The sequence below is a fragment of the Globicephala melas genome, chromosome 6, assembly GCF_963455315.2.
Source record: "Globicephala melas chromosome 6, mGloMel1.2, whole genome shotgun sequence".
NCBI lineage: Eukaryota > Metazoa > Chordata > Mammalia > Artiodactyla > Delphinidae > Globicephala > Globicephala melas.
The window spans coordinates 13,549,910-13,568,848 of record NC_083319.1 but is presented as its reverse complement, the minus strand read 5'-3'; the positions used below and the strand labels follow the sequence as shown (position 1 = coordinate 13,568,848).

Genomic DNA, 18,939 nt, shown 5'->3' with positions numbered 1-18,939 from the left:
TATGGAATCTAAGAAAAAAAAATGTCATGAAGAACCTAGGGGTAAGACAGGAATAAAGACACAGACCTACTAGAGAATGGACTTGAGGATATGGGGAGGGGGAAGGGTAAGCTGTGACAAAGCGAGAGAGTGTCATGGACATATATACACTACAAACGTGAAACAGATAGCTAGTGGGAAACAGCCTTATAGCACAGGGAGATCAGCTCGGGGCTTTGTGACCACCTAGAGGGATGGGATAGGGAGGGTGGGAGGGAGACGCAAGAGGGAAGAGATATGGGAACATATGTATATGTATAACTGATTCACTTTGTTGTAAAGCAGAAACTAACACACCATTGTAAAGCAATTCTACTCCAATAAAGATGTAAAAAAAAACAACAAAAAACCTTATCACGTCCTAATTGTTTTACTACATGCTACACCCTTGAGGTTATTTATGTCTGCTGTATCTAGACACAGTGGAAAACACTCTACAGCAGATGCTCCCAGCTCCTCCAGTAGCAGCTTGAAACTGGTCACAGTGGAAATATCTATACTATGGGAATTGGCAAATACCATGTATCAGGGCTTTCTTTTTTTTTTTTTGGCCTGGCCATGTGGCTTGCAGGGATCAAACCTGTGCCCCCTGCAGTGGAAGCGTAGAGTCCTAACCACTCCACCACCAGGGAAGTCCCTGGGCTTTCATTTTTCAACTGATCATGAAACATTTACCAGCATACCATGGCCTCCAGCTCTAATCCAGGCCTTCTGTGTTTGTGGGAGTCTGTTTTTCTGGGGAGAGTGTATGGTGGTGCAGCCCAACCCTCCTGGGGCTGTGTGTGAGGGCGGTGGCTACAGTCCTGTGGCCATGAACTTCCCTCTTCCTTTCTTAAGGCTTCCACAGCGAGGAAGCGAGTCTGGGAGGTCTAAACAGATCTGTCAATTCCTGCAAAAGAACTGCTCTCTTCAACAGTATTTAACAAGGTTCTGTAAGAGGGTGATGCATTCATTCCTCTGGTTTAGTTTTGATAAGTTAAATCCTATCCTAAGTATACTGGGGAGGTAAAAATTTAAAGGAACACCCTGCAGAGAATCTGTTTGCGTACAAGTGTGCGGTCACTTCTGAATTCCTCTAGATTTTCGTATGTTGGGTTTCTTCCTTCGAGAACATAACTCTTCTGATAACGGCGGAGTGACGTTACTATTACTTCTACCAATAATAATGATAACAAGCACCATGTCAGGCACTAGACACACAGGTTCTCTCTTAAATCCACACCAACCCATTTACACACGAGAATGTTGAGGTTCAGGGGTTCAATAACTTGACTAAGGCCAGGCTGCCCCTCTGGAAGTTCCCCAGAACACTTTTCCCTCCCATAGCCGTGGTCCTGTGACTCTCCTTAGACCTGTAGGATTCTGTGACACTACTGGACCCCCTATCTCTGGTGACTTTGGAGGATTTTGTGACTTCTCAGCGTCAGGAACCCTCTTCCACCACCAGAGCAGAACGAACCGAACACTCCCCCTGGTCATTCATCTGCACCTGGAATGCAGGAGAGTGACCCAGGCCTGGTCAGCTTTGCATCATAAGGAAGCAGCGCTAAGGTTCAGATGCCAGTGAAATGTTACAGCAGCTCCAGTGGCAGCGAAAGCTACAATTAGCTCCTGTTGGGAGAGCCTAACTGTGTGGTCTGTTGTCCAACCTCTACTGGTTCTGCGCAACTTGCTTTTCCAGCTTCCCCAGGGATACTGTGAGCAACAACAAAAAATGCTTCCAACGCGTGCCTCCTCTGCCCCGGTGAGCCGTAAGCTCCCTCGGCTGCCTGCAGCCAGGACTCCTGACCGGCGCCTCTTCTCAGGTGCTTCCTAATATACCAGCCGCAAACGTTTACTAAGCCTTTTCATGCCAGGGAATGAATTCCTAAGCACTCAGTTTGCACATGAGAATATTAATTCCCCCTTCCTCTGCACAGCTCTGGTTAACATATGAAAATAAGAGTTTGCCATAAAAATACCAATCTACAAACAACCATCGATCAACCGAGAGACCCAGTCCCTGCTCTCCGGGAGCCATATTCCCCTTAGAGAAAACCCCGCCCTTGATTTTGCAAAGTGTCGTGTCGTTCCCCACAGATGCCAGGCAAGTTCCTCTCGGAGACAGCTGGCCGGCCGCTTGAGGACTCGTGGTTTCCCTGACGGAGGAGAAAGGACAGCTGCGCTTCTGCCTGCAGATGCTACCAAACACAACCTCACCCCGCTGGGCAGCTGACCCATTGCCCCAGGCTCGCTCCCTCCTCGGTGTCGCTCCAGACACCAGGGCCATCTGGATTCTGGAACGGCCATGGGGAAGATCAGGATGATTGCTTCTCAGAGCCTCCTCCCTGTGCCTGAAATACTCTTCCCTCTTCAGCCCCTAACCCCTGCAGGCTGCAGTTTGAAGGTCACTTCCTCAGGGAAGCCCTTCCTGACTACTTGCCCCGACAGCTACAGGCCCCTGTGACCCTCCACCCCGTACTTCTCCTTCTTGGCTCTCTCTGTGCACTTGGCTGTTGAATGACTGTCTCCCAAGCTAAATTCTACCTCTGCACGGGCAGGGATGGTACCTCTCTACTCACTGCTACTCTCAGGTGTCTCGCAGGGCACGTAGCAGACGCTCAATAAATTCTGGATGCTTTAACAATGAGTCAATGAAGTGCCGGCAGCTCAGTGAATGTTGAATGAATATGTGATTCAAAGCATGAGTCTTGGCAAGAGGTGTAACTTTTAGAACCAGTTCCTGGTACCCGAACTCACAAATGGGGGCTCAAAACTTGATCCCTCTGCCCAAAGCAGCTGCTTCTCCCTTGAACATTTTTAGTTTGAATGTTCACTTCCTGTTGGTTTGGACTTGTCCGCGTTTTGTTTAACAGCAGGTATTGCTCAGAGAGAAGTCGGCCAGATCATAGCCTCGTATCGTTTTGTTGACAGAGAAGCTGAGGCTCCGACAGCTCCTGCTGCTGGCAGCACCAGCTTCAGTGGGGCGAGACGAACTCACCTTCAGCCCAAAGCTCCTTTTAGTGTCCCTCCCACCCCCCCATGGGGCCAAGTCCAGGGCACGTGAAGCAAGTCTACAGAAGATAAGAACACCCAGACTGGGAAGGAGTTTGAAACTTTTATTAAGAACTTAATATAAGTCCCTTAATCATAAGGGACTTCCCTGGTGGTCCAGACTCCACGCTCCCAGTGGAGGGCGCCCGGGTTCGATCCCTGGTCGGGGAACTAGATCCCACACACATGCCGCAGCTAAGAGTTCGCACGCCGCAACTAAGAGTCTGCATGCCACAACTAAAACCCAGCACAGCCAAATAAATAAAACTAATTACAAGACCTTACCTCTCTCTCTCCAACCTCTTCCAGCTGCTACTTTTCACTCTCTCTGGCTAATTTTGGGCTGAGCCAGGCAGGAGCCCTCAGCTGGGCTGGGCATGGATCTGTGCCCCAGCACCCTGGCCCCCCTTCAGAATCACCTTCACTCCCCCTGCCCGCAGCCCACCAGAGTCTCCAAGCCAAATCAGGTGTGGAGTCAAGACTGGGCTTTCATGCCTCAGTTCTGCCACTTCGTTCTTGAGAGACTTTGGCCAAAAGATCAAAACTCTAAGCCTCAGTTTCCCCACATGTAAAATGGGGGGAATAACTCCTGCTTTGCCGACTTCACAGGGCTTCTGTGAGCCTCAAGCAAGGTGGATATACGATCTCACTTGTCTAACTGTCCACTAGTGTAGGGACCTCTGGTAAGAACAACTCTACAGTATTTTTCCGTTCCCTCCAGGCTCTTGCGATCAACCCATAGGCAGACGACCTCTTCCAGGGCCCAATCCTCTATCCATCCTCTCAGCCATGCAACCCTCTTGACCACATCCTTCTAGAAATCCTTTCCCCCTCTGCCTTCCCGGATGTGCTCCTTCTGTCTCAGATCACTCACTCTCCAGTTAGGACCTGGCCCAAGCAGCAGCTCCACGCTTTCGCCTGCCCTTCACATCTGCCCACCACACACGGCCTGAGACAGGCACTGCAGGAAAGACAGGCCCTACACCAGCTCCCTGGAGAACGCCTGGGTGCGGTTTCCCCTGGGACACAAAACGTAAGCACACTGCCTCGGGTCTCCACCCTGCTGCCCTCGCCACCTCTCCTTTAGAGACTCTGTTTGGCAATAAGGGCAGAGCCCAAGTCCTGGCAAGAGCCACAGCCTGACCGTAGGCAGCTGAGGACTGTGGCCTCCACGCCAGCGTTGAGACAAGGTAAGCAGATTAGTTCCTTGGCTGGAGATTTCGATGACATATTTTTACTTCCCCTTTTTAGAACTGCAAGGACTTTATTTATTTATTTAGATTTTTTTGATGTGGACCATTTTCAAAATCTTTATTGAATCTGTTACAGTATTGCTTCTTTTTTTTTTTCTTCTTCTTCTTATTGCTTCTGTTTTATGTTTTGGTTTTTTGGCCGTGAGGCATGTGGAATCTTAGCTCCCCGACCAGGGATCGAACCCGCACCCCCTGCTTTGGAAGGCAAAGTCTTAACTACTGGACTGCCAGGGAAGTTCCTGCAAGGACTTTTATAAATAATTGAGTTAAGTATACTAAATGATGACCCCTTTGCCTTCAGTCCACAGTCCAAATGTACTTTTTTTTTTTTTTTTTTTTTGCGGTACGCGGGCCTCTCACTGTTGTGGCCTCTCCCGTTGCGGAGCACAGGCTCCGGACGCGCAGGCTCAGCGGCCATGGCTCACGGGCCCAGCCGCTCCGCGGCATGTGGGATCTTCCCGGACCGGGGCACGAACCCGTGTCCCCTGCATCGGCAGGCGGACTCTCAACCACTGCGCCACCAGGGAAGCCCTGTACGTTACTTTTTGTTTTCCCAGACTGGCCTACATGGCCTCCGTCTCGCAGGACTGAGGGTGAAGCTTTTATCAGCAGACCTTTCAGCCCAGGCTGAGAGGGGAGGTATTTTGCCCCAGGTCTGACAGGCATTAGGGTGCAAACTCAGGCAGTGGGCCTCCACAGGCCACTCTTAGCCAGCAGCGTGGGCCAGGTAAAGAGCACTGTGGTCATGTGCACAGTGTGCTCCAGCAGCTTATAGTTGAGGAGGAGAGGAATGATGACATGCGACAGAATGTATCTGGGGTGTGTACTGCAGGATGCCCAGAGACCTGGCGGGAGGAAAGGGAATGCCTAGTTCATGGGGGGCAGGAGGAAGAGACTGCCATCTCAGAGAGGGTGATGGTTAAGCTGGGTCTTGAAGGATGAGTGGGATTCTGTGAGTAGGTTTGTGGGGCTCTTGAAGGATGAGTAGGAGTCTGTGAGTGGGCTTGCAGGGGAGGCGGGGAGGGTGTTCTAAGCAGAGGGAGCAGCATGGGGAAAAGCCCAGAGCGGGGTTCAGGAATTGCAGTCATTCCCTCAGGCTGGAGCAGAAGTTCCAAGGGGTGGGGTGGTGAGGGATGAGAATTTCAAAGACCTTGGATGTCACCTAAAGGGATATGTGCTTTATCCTGAGAGCAGAGGGGAGCCTTGGAAAGATGGAAAATGCCAATCAATTTGGTGTCTAGAAAGAGGACTTGGGCTGCAGGGAGAGGGTGTGCGGGAGGGTGCGAGTCTGGAGCAGAGAACAGGGAGCACACAGCAGCAGGGTCCGGGTTGAAAGAGCTGCACACCAACTCAGCAGGGGCAGCTGGGTCAGGGGCGGGGGCGGGGGTGATGATGCCTAGATAGAGGGATATAGAGACTTGAAAGGCCATTGCCATGCTTCAGGAAAGGGGAACAATGGTACCAAAGAGCAGTGTGATGGGGATTAGTTTGGAGAGACAAAGATAGGCGGGGACCTGTGTGAAGGAGTTTCTAACAAATATATGTGGATTGCTGTTCCCAAGTATCCACTCCAGGCCAACAGGTAGAGGACATATATCTCCGTCCCACTGACTTTGGACTTGGTCATATGACTGGCTATGACCAAAGGAGTATGGGTAGAAGTGATCATGAGCCAGTTCAGAGACTTTAAGAAGCATCACATCATCTCTTTCTTCCTCCAGCTCTCACCATAAAATAACATGTAACAGGTAGAAGCAGCAGCTTCAGCCTGGGTCCTGGGAGGAGAAGATACAGGGAGCAGATATTCTGGCTGGCTGGCACCCAGAGCAGATCTACAAAACCATGCAGTTGCAACTGCCCTCCAGCTGACGTGTAGTGTGAGTAATAAATAAACCTTTGTGGTCATAAACTACGCGTTGGGGGGGGATGTTTGTTATGCAGCAAAAGCTAACTGATATACACTATATATATGAGATGAGACGGAAGCAGGTGGTGAAGAACCTCACACGTCATGATTAGGAGTTGTCCACATGGAGAGTCAACAGAGAATTTTGTAGTTGATGAAGCTTCTCCATCTTTTTTCAAAGCCAACCCTCCCCACTCCCTCCTACTCCTCCCAGCACCTTGCTGTATTGGCCATTCCTTCCCTCTCCTGGACTAAATCCTTCCCCTGAGCCTATATCTCACGTATCTTTTCCATCCTAAAATCCTTTTCTTCACCCTGTCTTCCTCCAACCATAGCTCAATCCCTCCTCTGACTTTCTCAAACAAACTTCTTCAAAGAGTTGACTCTACTCACCATCTCCAGTTCTTTCTCTCTCACCTACCAGCAATCTAGCTTACCTGCCCTCCACTCCACCAAAACCACTCGCAGTATATTTCAGTGAGCTCCTAATTGCCCAGTGCAACCCAGTCTTTATCTTCCTTGACTGCTCCACACCATTTAGCTTGGAACTAAATTCTGTATCTCCCTGCCCAACCTCAGGCATTCCTCTTTCCATATTCTTTCAGCTAGTGGCACCATCCAATGACCCACGACAAAAAGCCGACAGGAGATAATGAATTCTGTTCTGGATTTGTCCAGTCTGCAGTGCCTTTGAGACATCCAAGAAGAGATACCCAAAGGGCAGTTAAACACGTGACTTGGGGGGCTTCCCTGGTGGCACAGTGGTTGAGAGTCCGCCTGCCGATGCAGGGGACACAGGTTCGTGCCCCGGTCCGGGAGGATCCCACATGCCGCGGAGCGGCTGGGCCCGTGAGCCATGGCCGCTGAGCCTGCGCGTCCGGAGCCTGTGCTCCGCAACGGGAGAGACCACAACAGTGAGAGGCCAGCATACCACAAAAAAAAAAGCCAAAAAACACAAGAAAAACATGTGACTTGGGAGCCTACAACAGAGATCTGAACTGGAGGTAAAGATGATTGCTATACAGGTAGCATTTAAAGCCATGAGCATGAGTCAGCTTGTGTATTTATAGAGCACAAGGACCAGATCTTTAAATCTCAGTTGATACATAGAGAGCTCTCCCGAGCTCGTAAATTCCTATTCCTAAGGTCACAATTCCAGCCACCATTTGGTTCCTTCCCTCTGGAGTCATGGCTCACAGTGGCCTCCACACCACCATCTTGTTTCATATTCTTTGCCCCGATCATGTTGTGTTCCTCAAGAACTCTTATAATTCCATCATAAATGCAGAAGGTATAGGGGCTTCCCTGGTCGCGCAGTTGTTGAGAGTCCGTCTGCCGATGCAGGGGACACGGGTTCGTGCCCGGGTCTGCGAGGATCCCACATGCCGCGTTGCGGCTGGGCCCGTGAGCCATGGCCGCTGGGCCTGCGCGTCCGGAGCCTGTGCTCCACAACGGGAGAGACCACAACAGTGAGAGGCCAATGTACCGCAAAAAAAAAAAACCCAAAAAACAGAAAGTATAAGACACCATTATCCAGGCACTAAAATGGCTAAAATAAAAAAGACAGGGCTTCCCTGGTGGCGCAGTGGTTGAGAGTCTGCCTGCTGATGCAGGGAACACGGGTTCGTGCCCCGGTCTGGGAAGATCCCACATGCCGCGGAGCGGCTGGGCCTGTGAGCCATGGCCCCTGAGCCTGTGCGTCCGGAGCCTGTGCTCCGCAACGGGAGAGGCCACAACAGTGAGAGGCCCATGTACTGCAAAAAAAAAACGTTTAAAAAAAACTTAAAAGACAGACAATACCAAATATTGTCAAGGATGTGGAATAATTACGTCGTATACATCGCTGTGGGGATGTAAAATGGTACACTCTATGACCCGACAATTTCACTTCTAAGTGATAGCAAATGACCACAAAAGATTTCTACCAGAAATAATAGTCCAGGGACTTCCCTGGTGGCGCAGTGGTTAAGAATCCACCTGCCAATGCAGGGGACACGGGTTTGATCCCTGGTCCGGGAAGATCCCACATGCTGCGGAGCAACTAAGCCTGTGCGCTACGACTACTGAGCCCACGTGTCTAGAGCCCATGCTCCGCAACAAGAGAAGACACTGCAGTGAGAAGGCTGTGTACCTCAATGAAGAGTAGTCCCTGCTCGGCAAAACTAGAGAAAGCCTGCACGCAGCAACAAAGACCCGATGCAGCCAAAAATAAAAAAGAAAGAAAGAAAGAAAGACTAGCCCAGATTGGAAATAACCCAAATATTCATCAACAGGAGAATAAATACGCAAATGATGGTATATCCATAAAATGGAATACAACTCAGCACTGAAAAGGAACAAACTACTCATATACACAATAACACAGGTGAATTTAACAAACATCACGTTGAGTGAAATAAGCCAGACGTGAAAGAGACACACAGTATGATTCCATTTATGTGAGGTCCAGGAGCAGGCAAAATTAATCAATGGTGAGGAAGATCAGAAAATGGTTGCTTGGAAAGGCAGAAGGAAAATTCACTGGAAATGGGAACTTTCTAAGATGATGCAAATATTTCATATCTCATTTTGGGTGGTGGTTACATAGGTGCAAACAGCTTTCAAAACTTGTTGAACCCAATACTTACCATCTGTGGATTTTATCATATGGAAATTATACTTCAGTTAAAAATTAGGAAAAGAAAATAATTCTAAAGTGTCTAGAAAATAAAAGCTAAAATAAAGACAATGTACAGGGCAGAAAACACAGTTCAAATATATCAATAATTATATTTACGCTGTGAATGCACCTATATTAATGTCCAGCCTCCCCCTTAACCCAGCCCCCCTTTCGGCCATTCTCCCCTCACCCTTGCCCCCATCTCAATGACATCTGTCCATTAGCTGTTCTCTAGCCATCATGAGAGATGATGTAATGCAAAGAGCAGAAGCCTTAGAGCCAGACAGAGCTGCTTTCAAATCCCGGCTGCAATTTAGGAGTTGAGTGCCCACGAGCGGGTTACTTGACCTCTCTGCACCTTCATCTCCCCAACTATAAAGGAGGTCGATGATACCTGTTGGGCTGGGCTAAGAAAGGGGCAGTGTGCTGACTAGTTTCTGGGGAACCTAATTCTTTTGGCCTCAGCCTGTGAAACCAACTTGCATGTGAAAGGCCCACTGAAGGCCTGGAAAAGCTCAGAGGATGAGACTCCTGGGCTTCTTCTCCCTCAAGGGTAGGGAGGCGGCCCTGGGGCCCTGGAGTTAGGGTCTAGGCTGGTTGGTGCTCAGAGGTGAGCCGGTGGCTCAGAGCCACCAGGGCCAGGAAAAGGCATTGCTGACCTAGGACTAAGGAGACAGGTTTCCTGGCCAGGCCTGGCCACTGGCGGATCTTGCCCAAATCACTGTGCGCACCTCTAGACTTAGTTCCTCCACCAAAGATGGCCAGATCAGACTGGATCTGAAGAATCTGATACCAAAAACAGCCTCTGGGGTTTCCTAATATATAGAAGAGGCAAAGGCAGAACTGAACCGGTTCTGCCTGAAAGAGGGAAGGTAAGGACCAGAGCCCTGCCGCCTAGGCTCCCCTCCCCCACCATGGTGCCCCTTGAGCGAGGACCCTAGTCTTCTCTGGGGCAGAGTTTTAAATCTCCCTGACCGGGTAAACCCTAGGGACTTTTTCAGCTCTGTCTTATTCAGTCATTGCGTACCTGTTACATGTAACAATAACTGGGAAACTGCACCTGCCCCCCAGCCTGGTAGGGGAGGCAAGGTACACCCAGAATTAACTCCGAGCAAGGTAAAAAGTGCTGAGTTTAGCCAAAGAAGCGCAGAAGTACAACAGACCATCCACATCCTTCCCCTACGTACACACGCGCGCCCACACACACGCACATACACAGCCCCTTGGCACTTGGCATTTCTTTACTCACTGCAGTATCTCTATTTCGTAGTTATGGAAACTGAGGCTCTCCCTGGGAAAGGGTTTCCCGGCTAGGAGGCAGCGAGGCCAGGGCTCCCCCCACCCTCACCCCGTACTTCCTGCCCCCTGAGACCCACCTATTTCTAAGTAAATGAAGGAGGCAGCAAGGCCTGCTCAGCGGCCAGAAGGAGCGCAAACCACAAGCAGAGCTACAAACGCAGCCGCCGGGGTCTCGGGTCTCTCCTGGGGGAGGAGCGAGCTCGCCGACAGCCTCCGCGCCTCCCTCCCTCCCTCCCTCCCTCCCTGGCCCGCGGGAAGATTGGGGAATCTCAAGTCGCTCTGCTTTCTCTCTTCGCGCGCTGACATTTTTTTCCACTTTACTGTTTCTTGGACGCCTTTCAAGAGTTTGTGCAATCATTCTGTTTAGCTGTTTTTCTGCCATTTTCAAACGCGGAGTGGTGTCCCTTTGAGTGGGAACGTGGTGGTCTGAAGACCTGAAGGGCTTCGCCTCCCATCACCCCGATGCAGCAGGCCTGGTAGCTGCCAAAGTTACAACGTTTGAAACTTTCCCGGTGCTGGGTGTTGGGTTGCTCCTCGGCTCTCTGAGCTCCCCGACCTCTCCCGCTCCGTGCCCCGGCTCTCGGGGGTTCCTGCGCCCCTCACTTCACCCTCCCAGGCTCCCCCTTCCCGGAGGCATCCTCTTCCCATCTGGTCCTGGGCGATGGAGCCCTTCCCCCACCCTGCTCCATACACGGGGGCAGAACCCTCTCTCCTTTCGAGACTTCCTCGGTGGTCCAGCTCCGCGCCCCCTGAGCCTGCCCTCTCCCGCCTCCACCTCGCGAACCCCGTGGGAAGCCCACCCCGCGGCCCTTCTGGCCCGAGTCTGGAAGGCTGGGCAGAGGCGGGGACAGAAACGGGGTCGGAGTAGGGCGCAGTGGTAGCGACAAGAACAAAAGCGGGGACACAGGCAGGGCAGCAACAGGGCAGGGCCAGCGCGGTGGCCCGTCCTCTCCCCGCGCCTCCCTCACTCGGCGCCCGCCGCCCAGGGCCAGGCCGGGCTCGGCTCGCGGCCTCTGGGGGCTCGGGCGGCGCCCCGCGGGACCCACCTGATCCGCAGAAGCTGGGCGCGCTCGGGGCTGACCTGCGCCTCGGCTCCCGGCCCCGGCGTCGTCCTCGGCTGCCCGAACAGTCGGCGCGCTGCCTCTGCCCGAGCCCGGCGGGGCGTGCCGGGGCGGGGTGTGCCGCCTGCGCTCGGGCCGGCCGGCAGCCGGGCGCTCCTCCGGGGCGGCGGGAAGCGCGCGGCGGGCAGGGGCGCGAGGAAGCGGGCGGGCGCTGGGCAGCGGGCGGCGCGCTCCCCGCTCGGCCCGGCCCGCGGCTGTTTGTGCAGAGAGGGTCCCGCCCCGGACACGGCGGCTGGGAGGCCGGGCGCACGAGTGCACGACTGCCGGTGTGCGTGTGTGTCTGGTGGCGGGGAGGCGCAGGGGGTGTTTGTTTCATTTTCACTCAGGCAGAAAAAAGCCTGAAACCAGCAAAAAAAGAAAAGAAAATCCCTGGTGATGGTGGCTGGGCCTCTTTGCCTTCCCGGGCCTGCACGTGGTGGGGGAGGGGTGGGGGAGGGGTGGCGGGGACCCGGAGCATCGGAGGGTGGGGTCTGTCTCCCCTTACCGCAGGAAGGGGCCCCGGTGCCCTGGCGCCCCGCCAAACACGGCGGGAGCGGAGAGCCTGGGAGGTCTGATCTACCATTTGTTTCCTGGGGAAGGAAGGGCGCAGAGGTAGACAGCGACAGGCCTGCGGGCTGGAGCTGCTCTCGCTGGAGCCCCCCCACCCCCCCGCCAAGTTCTGAGCTCCCCCCGACCCAAGTCCTCCAAGTCCTGAGCTCCCGACTGGAGGGGCTGGTCACTGGGCACCTAGCGCGGCCCCTGCCCGGGTTTGTTCGCAGACTTAGTGGTCTTTGGGCCCAGAGTTTCTCAAACAGAACTCTATACACGCCCTGGGGTTCTCTACTAGAATTATTTTAGAAGGAAACTAAAGAAAAAAAAAATCTATTTCAGAGTTTGTGCTTCTGTGGCCTGTATGACAACCATTCACTCTGGTGAGTTGATGCAGGTACATCCGGTTCATTTAGTCCTACACTGGTAACCACGACAGTCACCTCACTTCTTGGGCTCCCAGACCATCTATTTTGCTGGTGCAAAACTCAACATTTTCTTTTGCCAGGATCATCTGCCATTGAACTTCAATTTCAGAGACTAAGAAATTAGCTTCTCAAGTATTTTAATGCATTGGAACTATAATTTGACACCATGAAAATGGCACAGAGCCTGGGTGTGGTGTATAATTTTAATTGTTTCGTGCTAATGAGAAAAGAACAGAGGCCTGAATGAATACTTGAAGGATACACAGAGGCTGCAGGGGGCCAGGTGAGGTCTTGGAGCTTGGGAGAACAAAGTTTCCTGATGGGCGCAGTGGAGTAAACAGTGGGAGAATTGAATCATCAACCCCACACAGTGGCTCAGGAAGGAGGAGTTCCATGGCAATCAGTACAATAAATACTTTGCAAAAGCATAAAATGCTCCATGATTGTCTTTGGAGAAGGCACTTGTAATAGTTCATTCGTGGTGAGTATCACTGTAAATATACAATGAGTGATGTCATACCAAGTGTATTATTTCCCAATTTTCATTATTGCATTTGAGAATGGATTGTTTAAATTGCTCAGCCCATCAAACTGGATAATAAATGAGTTTGTTTGTTTTTTTTTAAAAGGAAACTATGACAGTAATTCTAATCTTAAAGATGCTACCAGAAAACTACTAGAGCTAATCAATGAATTTGGTAAAGTAGCAGGATACAAAATTAATGCACAGAAATCTCTTGCATTCCTATACACTAATGATGAAAAATCTGAAAGAGAAATTAAGGAAACACTCCCATTTACCACTGCAACAAAAAGAATAAAATACCTAGGAATAAACCTACCTAAGGAGACAAAAGACCCGTATGCAGAAAACTATAAGACACTGATGAAAGAAATTAAAGATGATACAAACAGATGGAGAGATATACCATGTTCTTGGATTGGAAGAATCAACATTGTGAAAATGACTCCAGTACCCAAAGCAATCTACAGATTCAATGCAATCCCTATCAAACTACCACTGGCATTTTTCACAGAACTAGAACAAAAAATTTCACAATTTGTATGGAAACACAGAAGACCCTGAATAGCCAAAGCAATCTTGAAAAAGAAAAACGGAGCTGGAGGAATCAGGCTCCCTGACTTCACACTATACTACAAAGCTACAGTAATCAAAAGAGTTCGGTACTGACACAAAAACAGAAATATAGATCAATGGAACAGGATAGAAAGCCCAGAGATAAAACTATGCACATATGGTCAACTTATCTTTGATAAAGGAGGCAAGAATATACAGTGGAGAAAAGACAACCTCTTCAATAAGCAGTGCTGGGAAAACTGGACAGCTACGTGTAAAAGAATGAAATTAGAACACTCCCTAACACCATGCACAAAAATAAACTCAAAATGGATTAAAGACCTAAATGTAAGGCCAGACACTATAAGACTCTTAGAGGAAAACTTAGGCACAACACTCTATGACATAAATCACAGCACAATCCTTTTTGATCCACCTCCTAGAGGAATGGAAATAAAAACCAAAATAAACAAATGGGACCTAATGAAACTTAAAATCTTTTGCACAGCAGAGGAAACCATAAACAAGACAAAAAGACAACCCTCAGAATGGGAGAAAATATTTGCCAACGAAGCAACTGACGAAGGTTTAATCTCCAAAATATACAAGCAGCTCATGCAGCTCAGTATCAAAAAAACAAACAACCCAATCCAAAAATGGGCAGAAGACGTAAATAGACATTTCTCCGAAGAAGATATACAGGTTGCCAACAAACACATGAAAGGATGCTCAACATCACTGATCATTAGAGAAATGCAAATCAAAACTAAAATGAGGTACCACCTCACACTGGTCAGAATGGCCATCATCAAAAAATCTGCAAACTATAAATGCTGGAGATGGTGTGGAGAAAAGGGAAACTTCTTGCACTGTTGGTGGGAATGTATATTGATACAGCCACTATGGAGAACAGTTTGAGGTTCCTTAGAAAACTAACAATAGAACTACCATATGACCCAGCAATCCCACTATTGGGCATATACCCTGAGAAAACCATAATTCAAAAAGAGTCATGTACCTCAGTGTTCATTGGAGCTCTATTTACAATAGCCAGGACATGGAAGCAACCTAAGTGTCCATCGACAGACGAATGAATAAAGAAGATGTGGCACATATATACAATGGAATATTACTCAGCCATAAAAAGAAATGAAATTGAGATATTTGTAGTGAGGTGGATGGACCTAGAGACTGTCATACAGAGTGAAGTAAGTCAGAAAGAGAAAAACAAATACCATATGCTAACACATATATATGGAATCTAAAAAAAAAAAGGTTCTGAAGAACCTAGGACAGGAATAAAGATGCAGATGTAGAGAATGGACTTGAGGACACGGGGAGGGGGAAGGGTAAGCTGGGACGAAGTGAGAGAATGGCATGGACATATATACACTACCAAATGTAAAATAGATAGCTAGTGGGAAGCAGCCGCATAGCACAGGGAGATCAGCTCCGTGCTTTGTGACCACCTAGAGGGGTGGGATAGGGAGGGTGGGAGGGAGATGCAAGAGGGAGGGGATATGGGGATATATGTATATGTATAGTTGATTCACTTTGTTATAGAGCAGAAGCTAACACACCATTGTAAAGCAATTATACTCCAATAAAGATGTTAAAAAAAAAAAAAGGCTGTAATTCCCCATGCTATACAATACATCCTTGTTCCTTAAAAAAAAACGAAAAAATTGTTCTGAAGAACCTAGGGGCAGGACAGGAATAAAGACACGGACATAGAGAATGGACTTGAGGACACGGGGAGGGGGAAGGGTAAGCTGGGATGAAGTGGAAGTGAGAGAGTGGTATGGACATATATACACTACCAAATGTAAAATAGATAGCTAGTGGGAAGCAGCTGCATAGCACAGGGAGATCAGCTTGGTGCTTCGTGACCACCTAGAGGGGTGGGATAGGGAGGGTGGGAGGGAGATGCAAGAGGGCGGGGATATGGGGATATATGTATACGTATAACTGATTCACTTTGTTATACAGCAGCAACTAACACAACAATGTAAAGCATTTATACTCCAATGAAGATGTTAAGAAAAAAAAAGATGATGACACAGGAGATGAGACATGTAAAAACATCACTCTGCTACCATTAAACTTGATGCAAGAGATTTGATTTCAGCAACACATCATCAGTCACATTAATTTAATGCTGTTAGTTTGGATCTTATTGGTTTTGAGGTTGTGTTTGTATCTACGTAGAAATTTTGTTTTGGTTTTATGGTTTGTTTATAGAGCTCTGAGCATGAGGACTTCCTGCTTAATTTCAGGTTTATACCTATTTCAGTAACAATAAAATAAAAATAATTTAAGTCAATACTATGGATCTGGAAGGGTTTTTTGTTGTTGCTGTTGTTGTTGTTTGGTCTTGTTTTGTTTTGGGAGGAGCTATATATAGTTCTCAAAATCTAACTGGCAGTTCCAGCGACTGGATCGCTGAGCTGGCAAACAGCTTCAAGATTACATACGTTAGCTTTGGGATCAGGGCTTCTAGGTTTAAGGCCTTAGATGAGTCATTCTTCCCGTCTCAGACTCCTTTGCATCATATACTGAACGGGAATAAGATGACTAGTTCATGGGAGGGGCAAAATCAAAATGGGACAACTGTTAGAGAAAAGGCTTTAGAGCCTACAGGACCATCACCGGAGTTCGAGGAGTTCACGGAGGCAAAGTGCGGGGCAGGTAAACGCAGGTAGCTCTGATCACTTGCTAGGCTTTGCTCCAGGCGCCTCGAACACACCTGAGCTCACTTCATCCTCTGCACACCCTAATCACATCCCCATTTTCCAGGGAAGAAAGCCGAGGCACAGGCAATTTAAGTAATTTCGTTCAACCTTCTCTCTAGGTATGACCAAAGTGCTCTGGGGCCAGAAGACCTTCCTCCCTTACCTCCTTCATCCTTTTAACAAATACTTATTGGGACCCTACTATCTGTCAGCCCCTGTTCTTCAAGCTGAGGACATCCAGGTAAACAAGCGAGACAGCATTATAGCCCTGGAGGAGTCTGCAGCCCAGACATTAAACCAAGACCCACCCAATCAATGATTTCAGGACCATTGTGATCAGGGCTCTGAGGGATAAACGCAGGGTGCACAGGACCCTGAGGCCAGGAGAAGGAGGAGTTGGCTAGATGAAGACTTGAGGGAGAGTGACCCAAGCAGAGCCATGTGCAAAGGTCTCTAGGTGGGAGGAAAAAGAGCCATAAGTATGTGCTGGAAAGCTTCAGCATCACTCTAACAGTGTAGGGTTGGTGCCAGGATGGATTTTTGGACCACGGGGACAGAATAAGGAGCATAGAAAGAGACCCACACACATGTGGAAACTCAGTGTCGACCAGAAGTGGGACTGCAGATCAGCAGGGGAAGAACAGACTTCAGAAAGTGTTGCTGGACCCAAAAGAATTGGAAACAGGTGTGCAAACAAAAATTTGTACAGGAATGTTCATAGCATTGCTACTTACAGTAGCAGAAAAGTGGAAACAACCCAAGTGTCCTTCAAGCAATGACTGGATAAATAAAACGTGGTACATCCATGCAATGGAGTATTATTCGGCATAAAAAGGAATGAAATACTGATTCACACTACCACATGGATGAACCTTGAAAACATTATGCTGAGTGAAAGAAGTCAGACACAAAAGGCCATGTATTGTATGACTCAGTTTATAGGAAATACCCAAAAGAGGCAAACTCACAGAGACAGAAAGCAAATAAGAGGTTGCCAGGAGCTGGGGAGGGAGAGTGGGAGTGACTGCTGAATGGATACATGGTCTCCTCCTGGACTCTGGAACTAGATAGTAGTGAGGCTGGCACAACACGGTGAATGCATTCAATACCACTGACCTGTGCACGTAAACGTGGCTTACCCATTTAAATGTGAATTTTATGTTCTACAAATTTTATCACAATTTTAAAAAGTGTTTCTGAGCAACTGGCTATCCATACAAAAAGTAAAATAAAATCAGATTCCTAACACACACACACACACACACACACACACACACACACACACACCCCGCCACCTGACAAATGGGTAACTGATCTGAAAGAAAAGAGAAACTTTAAAACTTTCAGAGGAAAGTATCATTATTACCTCAGATAGGTAAGAGTTTATTTAAACACACACACACACACACACACAGTGTGCTGACCTTAAAGAATAATATGGATACGTGACTATATTAAAATACAAAACATACAGGAAAGATACCACAATGAATGAATGGGCAAACCAGAGACTGGGAGATGTTTGCAACGTAGAAAACAGAAAAGGATTGGTATCCAGAGTCTACAAGGAACCCCTGCAAATAAACAGGAAAAGACACATCTTCTTCTGCAATTTTCACACCTGGTTAAGGTCCTGAGTGAAATGCCACGGGGTCAGGGTTCCCAGGTGTCCCCTTCGTGTCACTTAACATCACTGTATGGACAGAACTTTCCATTTGGCTGCATCCGTCCCTGGCCACATCTATCCTGTGACATCGTACCCCCAGCACATACCTGGCACACAAGACACGTGTGATGGGCACGTGCTGACTGAGTGGAGAGATGGGTGCCCAGATAGACGAAGGACACTTCACTAGGGTCTTCATACGCTGCCTCATCCACACGGTCAGCAAACCTCCCTGCTGTCACCCTGGCCTCCCCTCTTGCCAAGGTCCCTTTCTCCCTCAGATTCTCCGTGTCAGAAACACTGAGGTGAGGTGACCTCTGGCAGGCAGGGTTTGGAATGTGAATCCAGAAGGTTCTCGGTGGAAGGAAAATTGCCTCGTTGAGGTTTTTGTGGGGAAGAGCCTATCAGCGAGGGTGGTCTGGCGGGGAGGACCAGGGTCCACAGAGTCTGGTGAGCCCTTCCCACAGGAATCCCGGCTCCAGGAAATGCGAAGCTTCCTCAGATCCAGAGACACCCAGGGCCCTGGCGCCCCAGGAGGTGGCCAGTCACAGCGCTCCGCTTACAGATGAGGAAATGAGATTCAGATGCGGGAGCGGCTGCCTCAAAATCACTAAGTAGAACTTTTCAGAGCTGGGTTTCATTCCTAATTCTCTCAACTGCTGCCCAGCCCCAGACAGGAGGGGAAACTCCCAGGGCTAGAGTGGGGAAACGTTTTAAAGCAGTTTCCAGAAGTGGTTGAGCTAGTCAGGAGAAGTAGGTGATTGAGCACAGAGGAGGAAGCGGGGATGCCGGACGGCAGCTGGGAGGAGAGCGGCTCGTGCAAAGGTCAGAGGACGGGACAGGCGAGGTCCACCCTGGGGGCCACGGGGCCACCAGCCTGGGGCTGAGGGGCTGAAGCAGAGGAGCTTGGAAGGGGAGGACCAGGGATTCGCCTTTAACACTTTCCTGAGAAGGGAGCCTCTGGAGTATCCCTGGGAAGGGAGGGTGGCATGATGGAGGTTGTCTCTGAAGGGATAGTCCCACCAGTGCTGTCACAGTCACTGAAAAATAAGGTCACAAGGGAAGGAAGGAGAAAGCAGGAGCCAGAAAGGAAAGAGGGAAGGGAAGAAGGAAGGAAGGAAGGAAGGAAGGGAGGAAGGAAGTTAGTTAAGGTAATCAGAATATGCCACCCACAAGAATATGCCACTTCGGGGCTTC

At 49.3% G+C, this 18,939-nt stretch overlaps 1 protein-coding gene across 6 annotated transcripts in view; it reads right to left on the bottom strand.

The window, feature by feature from the left end:
• GGTA1 (glycoprotein alpha-galactosyltransferase 1 (inactive)) overlaps positions 1-17,864 on the bottom strand; it is a 70,269-nt gene extending 52,405 nt beyond the window's left edge. For 2 of the 6 annotated variants that reach the window (XM_030858792.3, XM_030858796.3), the window contains exon 1: positions 11,236-11,581. The gene's annotated coding sequence lies outside the window, so the exon portion shown is untranslated. Of the gene's footprint in view, positions 1-11,235; positions 11,582-17,849 lie in introns of those variants that run through there. The other 4 variants (XM_030858799.2, XM_060300524.1, XM_060300526.2 and 1 more) reach the window with 3 other exon arrangements.
• Positions 17,865-18,939: the final 1,075 nt, after the last annotated feature.